We start from the raw sequence: 15,000 nt of genomic DNA on the forward strand, positions 1-15,000 counted from the left end.
GCCGTAAATACCTACCATCGCGACCTTAATGTTTGTCTACGATCGCCAGCCCGTTCCACGAAGCGATCTTAGCACTACCATCGCGACCTTAATGTTTGTGTACGGTCGCCAGCCCGTTCCACGAAGCGATCTTAGCACTACCATCGCGACCTTAATGTTTGTGTACGATCGCCAGCCCGTTCCACGAAGCGATCTTAGCACTACCATCGCGACCTTAATGTTTGTCTACGGTCGCCAGCCCGTTTCACGAAGCGATCTTAGCACTACTATCGCCGTAAATACCTACCATCGCGACCTTAATGTTTGTGTACGGTCGCCAGCCCGTTCCACGAAGCGATCTTAGCACTACCATCGCGACCTTAATGTTTGTGTACGGTCGCCAGCTCGTTTCACGAAGCGATCTTGGCACTACTATCGCCGTAAATACCTACCATCGCGACCTTAATGTTTGTCTACGGTCGCCAGCCCGTTCCACGAAGCGATCTTAGCCACTACCTACCATCGCGACCTTAATGTTTGTGTTCCACGGATCTTAGCACTACCATCGCGCCAGCCGCCAGCCCGTTCCACGAAGCGATCTTGGCACTACTATCGCCGTAAATACCTACCATCGCGACCTTAATGTTTGTCTACGGTCGCCAGCCCGTTCCACGAAGCGATCTTGGCACTACTATCGCCGTAAATACCTACCATCGCGACCTTAATGTTTGTCTACGGTCGTCAGCCCGTTCCACGAAGCGAACTTAGCACTACTATCGCCGTAAATACCTACCATCGCGACCTTAATGTTTGTCTACGGTCGCCAGCCCGTTCCACGAAGCGATCTTAGCACTACCATCGCGACCTTAATGTTTGTCTACGGTCGCCATCCCGTTCCACGAAGCGATCTTGGCACTACTATCGCCGTAAATACCTACCATCGCGACCTTAATGTTTGTCTACGGTCGCCAGCCCGTTCCACGAAGCGAACTTAGCACTACTATCGCCGTAAATACCTACCATCGTGACCTTAACTTTTTTTCTACGATCGCCAGTCCGTTACACGAAGCGATCTTAGCACTACTATCGCCGTAAATACCTACCATCGCGACCTTTATGTTTGTCTACGATCGCCAGCCCGTTACACGAAGCGATCTTAGCACTACCATCGCGACCCAAACTTTTTTCTACGATCGCCAGCCCGTTCCACGAAGCGGCGTAGCTTACAATTGTCGTACATTTCTGTGACAAATTACATTAGGTTCGAGACAGTTTGTAAGCCAATAACGTAGATGTTAAATGGCAGTTAAATGATGATTTGATCATTTACTAAGAATAATACAAACATTTTGTGTAAAAAGGTTATTGTCTATACCAAATAACTTTTATGAAACCTGGCGTTCGGTAAAAACACCCACAAAAAAAACAGTCTAGGCTATACGACCGTCATGCGAAAATATGGGGGATAACTCTCATGTCTTATGCATTCGCCAATTATCACTTGGCAAATAAACTGACAGTTACTTCATGGATGTCCGATACCAATGAATACATCCAAGATATTCCAAAAAAGTCGGCAACCAATTTATTATTTAAATAATTCGCACTACTTCGCAAAGAAGATTTTAAGCATTAAAGGAGCACTTACGTCTGCCATAAAGTTGCTTTGTGGAACGGCTGTAAAGTTTACGTTGCCAGTTGTAAAACTAACCTTAAGTCACTACAATTAACTTTAGCTACAATTATTACGTGGAACGGTGCACTGGTTATTTGTGTGTTTTGATTAATTAAATACAATTTTACGGTTAATGGATTACATTTTTAGCGGTCCATATTTACATCTTTACAAGTTTACTTTGAGAAGACATTAAGAAAGTTATATTCATTGAAAATTCGACTCGGCCTAGTGGTAAAGTGCTTGCCCGATGCACGGTTGCTTTAAGACCGATCCCCTTCGGACCATATGGGTGTAACATTATAACCTAGATCTATGAAAAGCAACGACTATTACAACCCGCTGACAATGGTGTTTTCAGTTACATTTATTGTTAACGTGTTACAACAGTGGTTGTCGTTCACTCACGTAGAGATTAACTGGTGACAGTAATGGTTGCAGTAAAACCCATTATTGTCAACGGGTGACAGTATTGCATAGCGTGTGTGAGGGTGTGGGTATGTGTGTGAGGGTGTGGGTGTGTTTGAGGGTGGGTGTCAGTAATGGTTGTCCCCTACTTGCAAATAATGCATGCTATACATGAAACAAGAAAAATGCGATCATTATTATTTTGCCTCTTCTGCTTGTATGTTATGCAATGGTAAGATGCATTAGAAACCTAGTTACATTAATATTGTTAAGTTTACGGGGTAATATTGTTACGTAAATGTTATCATATGTACCTGTAGGCCTACTTAAATGTTGCATACAAGGCATCATGTGCAGACAGTTAAATGCATGTATATAAATTTAATTTTTAAGCACTTTAATCTTATTACATGTACATGTTTAAAAGTTATATTATAGTTCTTATCAATGTCATTCATGATTGTTGGGGTTTTGGATTGTTTGTTTTTTGGGTGGGGATATTATTGTTGTTATTTTTTTAAATCATTGTTTCTATTTTTATGCTATTGATACATGAAACAATACTGGTTATTTATGTGTTTCGCTTAATTAAATGAGATAAATACTCGTGGACAATTCTACAGTTACCAGATTAGATAGCACACAATTTTGTGTTACATATTTACATCTAAAATTTGTTTTGAGAAGACCTTTGAATAAAGCTATATTTATTTTCAAAATCGTAACATGTAACACAATTATGATTGGTTTTACTATGGTAATGGATTGACACATGTTTTTAGTCCAGAGTTCGACAAATCGGCTAGCCCGACGCCCGGGGCTAGTGGGTTTTAACACGGGGCTAGTGTCAAATGCAAAACCAGTAGCCCGATGGGTTAGTGATTAAAACGGAAAATATTTTTTTAAAAAATGCTAGCTCACAATGTTTTTCCTCCACTGACGTACGTTTCATAAATGTTATTCTGACACTGGTCATCGCATAATGTCAACAAATCAATAAGTATACATTAGTATTCAACTTCAACTAGATTTCTGTAAAATGCAGCGACAAAAAGTTTCTACATCATCAATTACAACAATACACACGTACAAACTTTGATACAAAATTTATTGTCAGTGTTCAACAACTGCTGTGAGCTGATATAGCAGGTTTTGGCTATCATTTCATTTTCATTTCAACTTATGATCGTGCTTATATCCAATTAAGGTTCAAGCACGCTGTCCTGGGCACACACACCTCAGCTGTCTGTCCAGGACAATGAGTTAGTAGTTAGTGAAAGAGAAGAGGGTGTAGTGGCCTTACACCTACCCAATGAACCCTTAAGAACTCGCTCTGGGTTGGAGACGGGTACCGGGCTGCGAACCCTGTACCTACCAGCCTGTTGTCCGGTGGCTTAACCACTGCGCCACCTAAGTCGGTTTTGTCTGTCAATTGTTTATGTCTGGCGGACACATCTTAGTAATGAACACGTTTTTCACTCGTGCTCGACGTAACTACAGCTGAATCCCGTTGGCTCGAATCCCGTCGGTGCACGAGAAAGTGTCCGACCCAACCATTCTGTCAGCATCATGCACGTGTAACTCGAGACTTAGGTTTTGGTGTGGGCGGGACGTAGCCCAGTGGTACAGTGCTCGCTCGCTCGATGCGCGGTTGGTGTGGGATCGATCCCCGTCCGTGTGCCCATTGGGCTATTTCTCATTCCAGCCAGTGCACCACGACTGGTATATCAAAAGGCCGTGGCATGTACTACCCTGTCTGTGGGACGGTGCATATGAAAGATCCCTTGCTGCTAATAAAAAGAAAAGAAAAGAGTAGCCCATGAAGTGGCGACAGCGGGTTTCCTCTCTTAATATCTGTGTGGTCCTTGACCATATGGCTGACGTCATATAACCGTAAATAAAATGTGCTGAGTGCGTTGTTAAATAAAACATTTCTTTCTTTCTGTCGTTTTTGGTTTAAGCGTTACGGTGTGTTCGACCCGTCCTAGTTCGATCCAACGTGATTCTATTGTATAATGGTTTTAGAGCATTGTGTATTTTCAAATATCATCAGAAACTCTTTGCAGTTGTTAAAGGGGATCATAGCCTAAGAACATTTAATCGTACTTTTCTTTCTTTCTTATCATTATGTTTGTAGTTTTTCTTGTCTCTCTCCCCCCCCCCCCCCCCCACCCCCACCCCACCCCTCACGAGCTTTAAAGAAAGGAATGAAAAAATTATTAAGTCATATATATTGATGTTATGTTTATGCATTTATGAAGTTTACTTCATTTTGATATTTCAATAAACAGGTTCAATGTTCGGTGTGTTTGTCATTTTGCATGGTGATGTTTAATTAAACGAGCTTGTGACACATACCAAGCTGTACAAAACGGCCCAGTAAGATCTCTCCATTGATGATATCATGGTTGAAGCATTATATGCTGAAACGCATAAGCAGCAGAGTCTTGTTTATGTTTCTTGGGTGATAAATTACAAAGTACTTTCCCTTTTGGTATGTGTATGCAACATCTTATGACAAAGTTCACAGACTTTTGTGGTCAAAGTCCATAGTTAATTATTTTACAGCATATCAGTGTTCACACACAACGGTCTGGGTTTTTTTTTAAACTAAAACTCTCAAGATTTCTCTATGAACTCAATGTGGCGATCGAACAGCTTATGTTTATAACTTTCAGGTCTCGAAACCGTTACAGCATTCCACTGTCCGTATGATCTCTCAAAAATGACATCTATTCTCTATAATTCAAAATCCCATTCCACGGCTGTGATATCTGTTCTACTTTGGGACTAGGGACGGCACGTAGCTCAGTGGTAAAGTGCTCGCCTGATGCGGGGTCGATCCCCATTGGGCTATTTCTCGTTCCTGTCCTGGTTTTTGTTATGTATTTGGTGATGATCTCTCCGGGTTCTGTTGTGTGTCCAGTGATCTCTCCAGGTTATAACGTGTGTTCAGTGATCTCTTCAGATTATGTTTTGTGTCCAGTGATTTCTTCAGGTTCTGTTGGGTGTTGGGTGTACTCTCCGGGTTCTGTTGTGTGTTCAGTGCACACTCCTGGTTTTATTGTGTGTTCAGTGATCTCCCCGGGTTCTGTTGTGTTTCCAGTGATCTCCAAGTTCCATTGTGTGTTCAGTGATATCTCCAAGTGACTGGATAAAGGCCGTGGTATGTGATGTCCTGTCTGGGGAAGTGCATATAAAAGATACCTTGCTGCATTAGGAAAATGTAGTGGGTTTCCTCTGATGACCGAGTCATAATTACCAAATGTTTGACATCCAATAGCCGATGATTAATTAATCAGTGTGCTCTAGTGGTGTTGCTAAACAAAACAAACAAATAAATTGTCGCAAGTGCTATGTCACATTCATTTTCTATGGTGATTATTTCCTCATGTTCAGCTTTTTGCTATGTTATGTTCAGGTCCTGTTGTCATTGATGTGCCAAGTTCTGTTGTGTATGCTATATATCATGTTCATGTCCTGTTGTGTGTGCTATGTTATGTTCATGGCCTGTTGTGTGTGCTATGTCATGTTCAGCTTCTGTTGTGCGTGCTATGTCATGTTCAGCTTCTGTTGTGCGTGCTATGTTGTGCTAATGTTTTGGTGTGTGTGTTGTGTCATGTTCACGTTCAACATTCTGTTGCTTACCTTAGCTTAGTAACAGTTACTGATCTATCGTGTCCATAGTCCATATACCACTGGGGTTTCAAACACGCCTATCCCGAGTCCGGCCTCCGATAGGATCGGGTGTCTTAACTCAGGACAGGGATATTCTGTTGCAGATATTTGTTAACTGTATAGTTAATCAACGTTCATCGATCTTGCTATCGTTTATGTTAGGTCACATTCACTTTATTTGCCTTTTAACCTTACGTCTGATTACACTGTCTTTTGTTACTGGACTTTGTCCTGGATAACTTACAATGACGTTTTTATGTGCAATATTGTTAATCCATAATGCCTACATTAGGGCAATCCTGTAGATCTTCAGAAGTAGCTGAAAGGCGGAACTTGATCACCGTAACATATATTTAAATACAGGTACATCCAAAACCAGTGTGACTATGCTTGCATTTTGGTCGTATATGCCACATACAACATTATTATGAATTAAACTTGTATCTATAGATACAAATTACATGTTGGAAACTTTGCTTCAATTAAAAACATTTCAAAATAGATATTTGTTTTTCAAGAAAATTCACCAAAACATGTTTATTATTATAGTTATGGTGCACATAAAATAGCAAACCATACAAACATTAATGTTACTGCAATTCCTATTTATATATACAGACACCATTCTTGTCTGTTGCCAAATGATTCGTTGCATGTAGTACCAAATGTTTTTTTTTTAAAACCGACCGGGCTCTCACAACGACAAAAGTCATATTTTTTGGATTCAAGCACATACAAATATTGACATGGATGTTCTGTTGTACTTCGCATTTGTAATTTCTATCACAGACCGATAACAAAGAATACATGTGTCGTATTTGGCATATACAGCCTATGTCAGACATAATTGTATAACGAACTGTATTTAAAAAGGGTGTATCTACCACACACGACGTGTCGTGTTCATATAATGGACAGCAAGCAAATCGGAGCAAAGTCGTATGTCTATTTTCGTGCAAATTGGTATCTGTGATTCACTTACGACTATTTAAATCCTTCTGTATAAGCGATGCAATTAGGGACACAGCTACGATGTTTTGTGACAATATGTAATCGTGGATGGCGATTCCGAATATGCAAAAAAGTCTGCCACTTACGACCTTTTAGCTCTCACGCGACGATTTTTACTTGTCCATATAGACGATTTGTTTTATTCAAGTACCAGGATGATGTTTTTGATTGCTCAAAATAAAATTGCTCTGAAAATTTCTACTTGTCCACTAGACAACCACTAAGGCACATTTTGCTTGTCCGAATAGATTTTCACTTGTTGGGACAAACGAACAAGTGCTTATTTCGAACACTATAAAATATTCCACAACATTTGGGAAGCAACATATTGACTATAATGGTATATGTAGAATTTACTTCCGGCATTTTATAATCAAACGTAGTAGCCAACTTACCAAAGTAACCAATGAGATCCGGCTTTGTGCACTGCCTTGGTTCTCCCATGTGTAAACGTTCTGGCGGTGGTCCGTGCGTTTTATGTCTGAATATGTGTTTCATGTCTCAATTCCTAGATTGACAAGAAGTGTACATCCTGTGGAAATAATTCACAGACGTATCTCATGGTTTTAAACTGATGTGAAATCATTGACTGCTTTGAACGAGATGTGTTATCACAGAGTGTCATGTTGTTCTTGTAGACGAATTTCTCGCTCCAACCCGTGCACCACGACTGGTACATCGAATGCCGTGGTATGTGTTATCCTGTCTATGGGATGGTGCATAATAAAGATACCTTGCTGCTAATTGAAAAAGAGTAGCCCATGAAGTGAAGACAGCGGGTTTCCTCCCTCAATATCTGTGTGGTCCTTAACCATATGTCTGACGCCATATAACTTTAAATAAAATGTGTCGAGTCCGTCGTTAAATAAAACATTTCATTCATTCATTCTTTTAGATGAAGTCTGACACTGGACTCGGTTGTCTACACGAGTTGAACCGAGTTTCCCTGGTTATGGTGTTGTGTACATGTTTTTTGTTTTGTTTTGTTTTTTGTTGTTGTGTTGTTGTGTTTTGGGGTGTGCGTGGGCAATTCAAAGTGTGGGTTCACACCCGTCAATGATCTGAGCGACTTCTGCGCCAGCTGTGCTTCTTTTGTTTTACCGAAGCAGAGGGATTATGTGTGATTCCAATCATCTCAAAATATTTGATTAATTAGTTCACTTCCTTATGAGTTTGGTCCATGACCATGATGGAGACATATGGGCTGGTTGTGAGGTTTTTTTTTTGTTGTGTTAACCTTTTCAAATTCCTCAGGAACTGTTGAAACTTGTTGTTACTGTTGCATCATATCTTTAATATTCATGGTTTGTATGATCTGTTGAAAACATCCACGACACTATCTCTTCAAGGCTGCGAACACAGAGCTTGAAGTCTACTTCACTTATAGAACGTACAACTGTATGACAAACAGTCAACTGTATACACATAAATCACGTGAATAGAACTAATAAATTACAGTTAATTCCTGTGGTACCTATTGTAAAAGATCTCCGCAAATAAAGACATCCATTACCAATAAGACTTTTCGTTGTTGCGTGGAATTTATTTTAACATAAACAAAGCTTCGAAATATGACTTGCAGTTCAACAGAACCTACCACGTCTGGACTCGAGTACTCGAGGGTCAAACTCGACCCGGGCCCGAGTACCCGACACTTACACTAGATGGTGATGAGATTAAGAAAGAAGTAAATTAGCATTATGCATCTTAATTCCAGCGCTGAATATGAAAGCCAAATCATGCCATTGTATTGCATTTAGAAACCGGTTGATATGTTCGGTGTTATGTTGGACGGATGGACGGCCAGTTTAAAAAGAAAAACTAGCGCATGATCATATAGTTATTGTGTAACATATGTCGTTGATTATCTACTCAGAGAGGAAACCCATTGTCACCACTTCATGGGCTACTCTTTTCGTTTAGCAGCAAGGGGTCTTTTATATGCACCATCCCACAGACAGAGTAGTACATACCACGGCCTTTGATATACCAGTTGTGGTGCACTGGCTGGAACGAGAAATAGTCCAAGGGTACCACCGACGAGGATCGATCCGAGACTGACAGCGCATCACGCGAACGCTTTTCCACTGGGCTACGTTAAGTCGGGACGTTAATTCGGATACTGTAACGAACGGTGTGGTCTTTTGTAAAGATGAGAACCTGAATACATGGTACAAACATGGTCTTTAGTAAGCTGCTCAAAGGGGCTGGATACCATCTGAAAGCAGCGGTGGACTGTAGGTCCAAGGATACTGGAAAGTAGATAAACCGAATACACTACCACCAGCAGGATGATACAGTGTGGGATGTGGTTGAAATCCACTCCATTGTTGGCAGTCTGCAGAGGGTAAAGGAATGTTTAGTGTCTGAAGCCGGGAGATGTCACCATGCGGTTGGAATGGGTTGTGATATTGTACACTAGTAGGGTGACAATATGGAAGCTGGGTTTGCTGAGTCTGAGGCGAACTGCTTGGAGAAGCCTGCTGAGAGTTTACTGTTGGAGCGACCTGGTGAGAATTTATTGCTGGGGTCTGGTAGGCCGAATGGTTGTTTTGGGTCTCGTTCTGCGAGTTTCTTGCATTTGTAGCTGGATTTTTGGGAATCTGTCCATCACATTTGGCTGTACAAAATGGCTACCTTTTTCTGGTTCCGTTGTCTTTGGTGTCTGCCATTGAACCGTAAATGCGATGCCTTAGACAAGACGCATGCCAGTACACCTGTCCCTTTTTCATTTAGGTGTGTTGTGCCATTATACAGGTAATGTTTTGACATGTAGTTCTGTCCAGTAAACTATTTAACACAGACCCCAAGGCCTTTAATTGCACAATTGAGTTCATTGATACGGTCATAACAGGCATTGGAACTTTTTCCCATTCCTGGGTAGAATGGTACAGATGTGTAAGGTGGCATTTGAGAAAACTCACAAGTGCAGACATTTTTGTTAAGATTGTATTGATTGTGTCATCTGTGCAACAGTCATTTCAGTCAATGAGTAGAGTAACATCATTGGTTTCTACATGTACTGTTTGGTGCGTTGAAAATATTTGCAATAGGTCATTGATGATAGCCTCATGTTATGTTCTTCCTGTGTTTTTCCAGACCTATCAAGCTGTTTTGGATTCAGCCCTTTCAACATCGAACTGCCTATTATAACCTTTTAGCATGGATAGTCAGAGGCGGATCGGGGGGGGGGGGGGGGGGGGCGACAGTTATAATTTTATTATATATTAATTTTCATTTTTTCACGATCCCCTCCAAACCTACCCCAAAGTTCCATTGGCATTCCGCCTCATGTCATTGGGGCCCCCCTAAATGGATTTTCTGGATCCGCCACTGATATTGATGGAACGAAAGATGCTTGGGTCTCCTCTGTTTTGTTCCACTGCTGTCGTGTGTTGTTTTAACGTCAGTGTGTTGATCCCGTTTGACCTGTTGATGATCCTGAGAATAGTCTGATGTTTGAGAGCTGTGCCTGTTGGTAAGGGCAATGTCTGTTAACATTTGCGAATGTTCATCCTCTGCAGGAATCCTGAACCTGGTTCTCTGTCACATCATCTACCTGGCTTGGTACTTATAACACTTTTAGAGCCTGGACTCGAGACTGTAATAGAGTCTACACTCTAAACGTTTTATGCCTAGTGATTATAAAACTTTTAGAATCTAGACTCGAGACTAATGGAAAGAAAGAAAGAAAGAAATGCTTTATTTAACGACACACTCAACACATTTTATTTACGGTTATATGGCGTCAGACATATGGTTAAGGACCACACAGATTTTGAGAGGAAACCCGCTGTCGCCACTTCATGTGCTACTCTTTCCGATTATCTTTTATTTGCGCTTGCCACAGGCAGGATAGCACAAACCATGGCCTTTGTTGAACCAGTTATAGATCACTGGTCGGTGCAAGTGGTTTACACCTACCCATTGAGCCTTGCGGAGCACTCACTCAGGGTTTGGAGTCGATATCTGGATTAAAAATCCCATGCCTCGACTGGGATCCGAACCCAGTACCTACCAGCCTGTAGACCGATGGCCTAACCACGACGCCACCGAGGCCGGTCCGAGACTAATGGAGTTTGATACAGTAATGTCATGACAACGTCATACAAACTGTATGCGTGTGACGTCATTAGAGATGTATGGGGCGGACGTAGCTCAGTGGTACAGCGCTCGCCTGATCTAGGATCGATTGCCGTCGGTGGGCCCATTGGGCTATTTCTCGTTACAAAGGCCGTGGTATGTACTATCCTGTCTGTGGGATGGTGCATATAAAAAAAATCCTTCGCTGCTAATCGACAAAAGTAGCCCATGAAGTGGCGACAGCGAGTTTCCTCTCTCATATCTGTGTGGTCCTTAACCATATGTCCAACGCCATATAACCGTAATATAAGTAAAAGTGTTGAGTGCGTCATTAAAGGGACATTCCCGAGTTTGCTGCATTGTAAGATGTTAACGACTAATAAAATATTTCTACGATTAAACTTACATATTAAATATAGTTTCCCGTTTAGAATATCAGTGTCTGTATATTCAATGTGTTTCTGGTCGTCTTAATATTTGTAAGAAGCCCAAACTGGACTTTGTCTTCAAATAATTTCGTACGTACGAAAAAATTATATTTTAGGAAATAAAATGAAATTTAACTTAGCACAAATATTAGAACGATCAGAAACACGTTTAATATGCAGCCACTAATATTGTATACAGAAAAATATATTTGATATGTAATTACAATCGATAAAAAGTCTCTGTTAGTCGATAACATCTTAAAAATTGCAGCAAACTCAGGAATGTCCCTTTAAATAAAACATTTCTTTCTTTTTCTTTCTATAAAAAGGCAAAATGGCAGCGAAATCAATATAGGTGATACAGTTACCATCTAGTACGTGCAATCTGTCATTGTAATGTAGGGTTGTTGTTTTTTTCAAGATTTTTATCTGGACAAAATTTTTATTTGGGTAAAGTCAAACGAAAATAAAGGTAGGAGAGCAATTTGTCGCAGTTGTTAACAATTTGGTTCGGATTTAGGTCACATAAGTGACAGCAGGATGCCGAAAGTCGAACAACTAAGATAAATTATCTCATACCTTTAATTACTTAAATTTCCCCCACATTTTGTCCAGGCATAAATGATGAAAGAACATTTTACATTGACAAAGATTGCACATACTAGATGCTAACCACGTCACTTATATCGACTTCTGTCAGTGGGCCCATTGGGCTATTTCTCGCTCTAGCCAGTGCACCACGACTGGTGCATCAAAGGCCGTGGTATGTGCTATCCTGCCTATGGGGTGGTGCATATAAAAGATTCCTTGCTGCCAATCGAAAAAGAGTAGCCCATATGAAGTGGCAACAGTGGGTTTTCTCTCTCAATATCAGTGTGGTCCTTAACCATATGTCTGACGCCATATAGCCGTAAACAAAATGTGTTGAGTGCGTCGTTAAATAAAACATTTCCTTACTTCCTCCCTTATAACGACTTCGTTGAAATCTCCTACGACAAAAGGCATGTACATTTCTGCCGTCTGCCATTTTGCTTTTTTTTGCGTTGAATATCCTTACATAAAATTCGCATAACAAGCAATAGCCAATGATTAATATGCTCTAGTGGTGTTGTTAAACAAATCATTAATAAATCAAGGTCCTCTAGTGGTGTCGTTAAAACCCCCAAAAACTTTACGTTATTAGTTGACCAGCTACGTAGATCACCTTTTTACGATAACAACAATTCCGAAAATCACTTAATTGGTGCTAATTCAGCTCTGTTTCCGTTATCGTCCAATTATCGGCGTTCATACTTTCTGTAAATAGAGTAATGAGTCATAAGCCTGCCCCGATGACTCTTACTTTATCATTCGGGGATAGTATACAGAACAACAAAAGAAATACGTTTAATGAATATATATACAAATTATTATGTTTCCATGTTAAAATGAATTTGGAAAATGGACTGTCAAAAATTTAATGCTCAAAATAAATTTAATTTGATTACCCCCCCCCCTTCCCCCCAAAAACAACAACAAAAAAACACACCCAACAAACCATTCGTGTTTCTCTCTTCTGATATTTTTCTTCTTCGCCGTACGCGCAGACAGGGACCCCAGTGGCTCGAACAAAATCTGCTGTATTCCGTAGGAGACAGAAGGGAGAGGGGCAGGTGTAGCAACCCCCAAACTGATTGGGGGTTTTCTCGTTCCAACCAGTGCATCACAATTGGCTAACGGCCGTGGTATGTGCTTTTCTGTCTGTGCATATAAAAGATCCCTTGCAGCATTAGGAAAAATGTAGCGGGTTTCCTCTTATGACTACGTGTCAGAATTACCAAATGTTTGACATCCAATAGCCGGTGATTAATTAATCAATGTGTTCCAGTGGTGTCGTTAAAAAAAAAACATCCCCACCCCAATACTGCTCTTTACACTGTGCTTTTGCATATGTGAAGGGATCACGGATAGAACCCGTGATGTCACGTTTTTAGTACGGTGATAGTTTTGAATTTTAACGTTTACAACTCGGCAATTGTTGAATATTATTTGACCACATGTTTGATGTCCAATAGCCGATGATAAGATAAAAATCAATGTGCTCTAGAGGCGTTCTTAAATAAAACAAACTTTACTATCTTTTTTGTTAAATATTTATGCCTAAGAAAGCATAATTTACTAACTACTATCAGGGCCGTAGCTGATGTTATCGACTAACAGACACTTTTTGACGATTGTAATTACATATCAAATATATTTTTCTGCATAAAATATTTGTGGCTGTATATTAAACGTGTTTCTCATCGTTCTAATATTTGTACAAGGTTAAATTTCATTTTATTTCCTAAAAATGTTTTTTTCGTTCGTACGAAATTATTTAAAATCCAGTTTAGGCTTCTTGCAAATATTAAGACGACCAGAAACACATTGAATATACAGACACTAATATTCTAAACAAGAAAACATATTTAATATGTAAGTTTAATCGTAGAAATATTTTATTAGTCGGAAACATATTACAATGCAGCAAACTCAGGAATGTCCCTTTAATCTGCACAAAGTATGATTGGATAAAATATAAGACATTTGTTGTGGATCTTTAGCAGTTATAAAACCAGCCCATAATTCTATACATTTAATGCATCCAATGTAAATAGTCGTGTTCGTGCTCTAACGTCCGTTTCAGCCGATGTGTAGTTTTGTGCTGGGGTGTCTTTAAACAGTCATTCACGCATTCAGTCATTCATTGCAAGCGCTCCACTGATGCGCGATCGATCTAGGATCGATTTCTGTCGGTGGGCCCATTGGACTATTTCTCGTTACAGCCAGTGCTCCACAATTGGTGTAACAAAGACTGAAGGAAATGTTTTATTTAACGACACACTCATCACATTTTATTTACGGTTATATGGCGTCAGACATATGGTTAAGGACCACATAGATATTGAGAAAGGAAACCCGATGTCCCCACTTCATGGGCTACTCCTTTTGATTAGCAGCAAGTAATCTTTTATATGCACCATCCCACAGACATGATATTACATACCACAGCCTTTGTTAAACCCTGGCTGGACCTTTAACAGATCTAATATCAATCAACTAGACGATAATTTTGCAGTAATGTCTGGCCACTTAATTTCACTATGTGGGACATTTCATTAGATTAGTACCCCCCTGCGTGTGCTGTAACCTCACCGTGGTGCAGGGGTGTAACATTCTCTTTGAGAATGGCCAATACAGCACAAAATTGAAGTTTTGAGTAAAATTCAGTATCCGTAAACTTCTGTGATATTTGTGTTTTTGCACAGTTCTTTACACTGTTTTTGAATTTTTATATTGATGTTGATCATCACTTTATTTATTTGCATTACCATAGTTTGACACCCAATAGCCGATGTATTTTTCGTGCTGGGGTGTCGTTAAACATTCATTCATTCATTCATTCATTCATTAGATTAGTACCAACATATTGCAGTAATAGGCACAATATTTGTGATATTATAATCTAACCGTAACGTTGGTAGTTTGACTGGAAACATTTTTAAACGGACAGACTCTAGTTTTTAAACACTAAAGCATAATGTTCACCTAGACTCTAGTTTCAACCCGTAAAAATGGACACTAAGTTTGGTTAATTTACAAACCTGTAACACATTTGGATACAACAGAGTGAAACAAGAGTCTGTGACGTTGAAATACCCTTAAAAATATAGACTAAAATGCGATTCCATAACAGTTACTTCTCAGACGCACGTGCGT

General features: G+C 40.0%; 1 long non-coding RNA gene across 1 annotated transcript; it reads right to left on the bottom strand.

Annotated features, from left to right (window-relative positions):
- Positions 1 to 90: 90 nt before the first annotated feature.
- Positions 91 to 3,346, bottom strand: LOC121377401. Its single transcript, XR_005958615.1, has 3 exons — positions 845 to 3,346; positions 618 to 699; positions 91 to 440 (listed from the first exon to the last, which is right to left on the bottom strand). It is a non-coding gene; the product is annotated as an uncharacterized LOC121377401 (long non-coding RNA).
- Between the last annotated feature and the right edge of the window lie 11,654 nt (positions 3,347 to 15,000).

This window comes from Gigantopelta aegis, chromosome 7 (assembly GCF_016097555.1).
Source record: "Gigantopelta aegis isolate Gae_Host chromosome 7, Gae_host_genome, whole genome shotgun sequence".
NCBI classification, from domain to species: domain Eukaryota; kingdom Metazoa; phylum Mollusca; class Gastropoda; order Neomphalida; family Peltospiridae; genus Gigantopelta; species Gigantopelta aegis.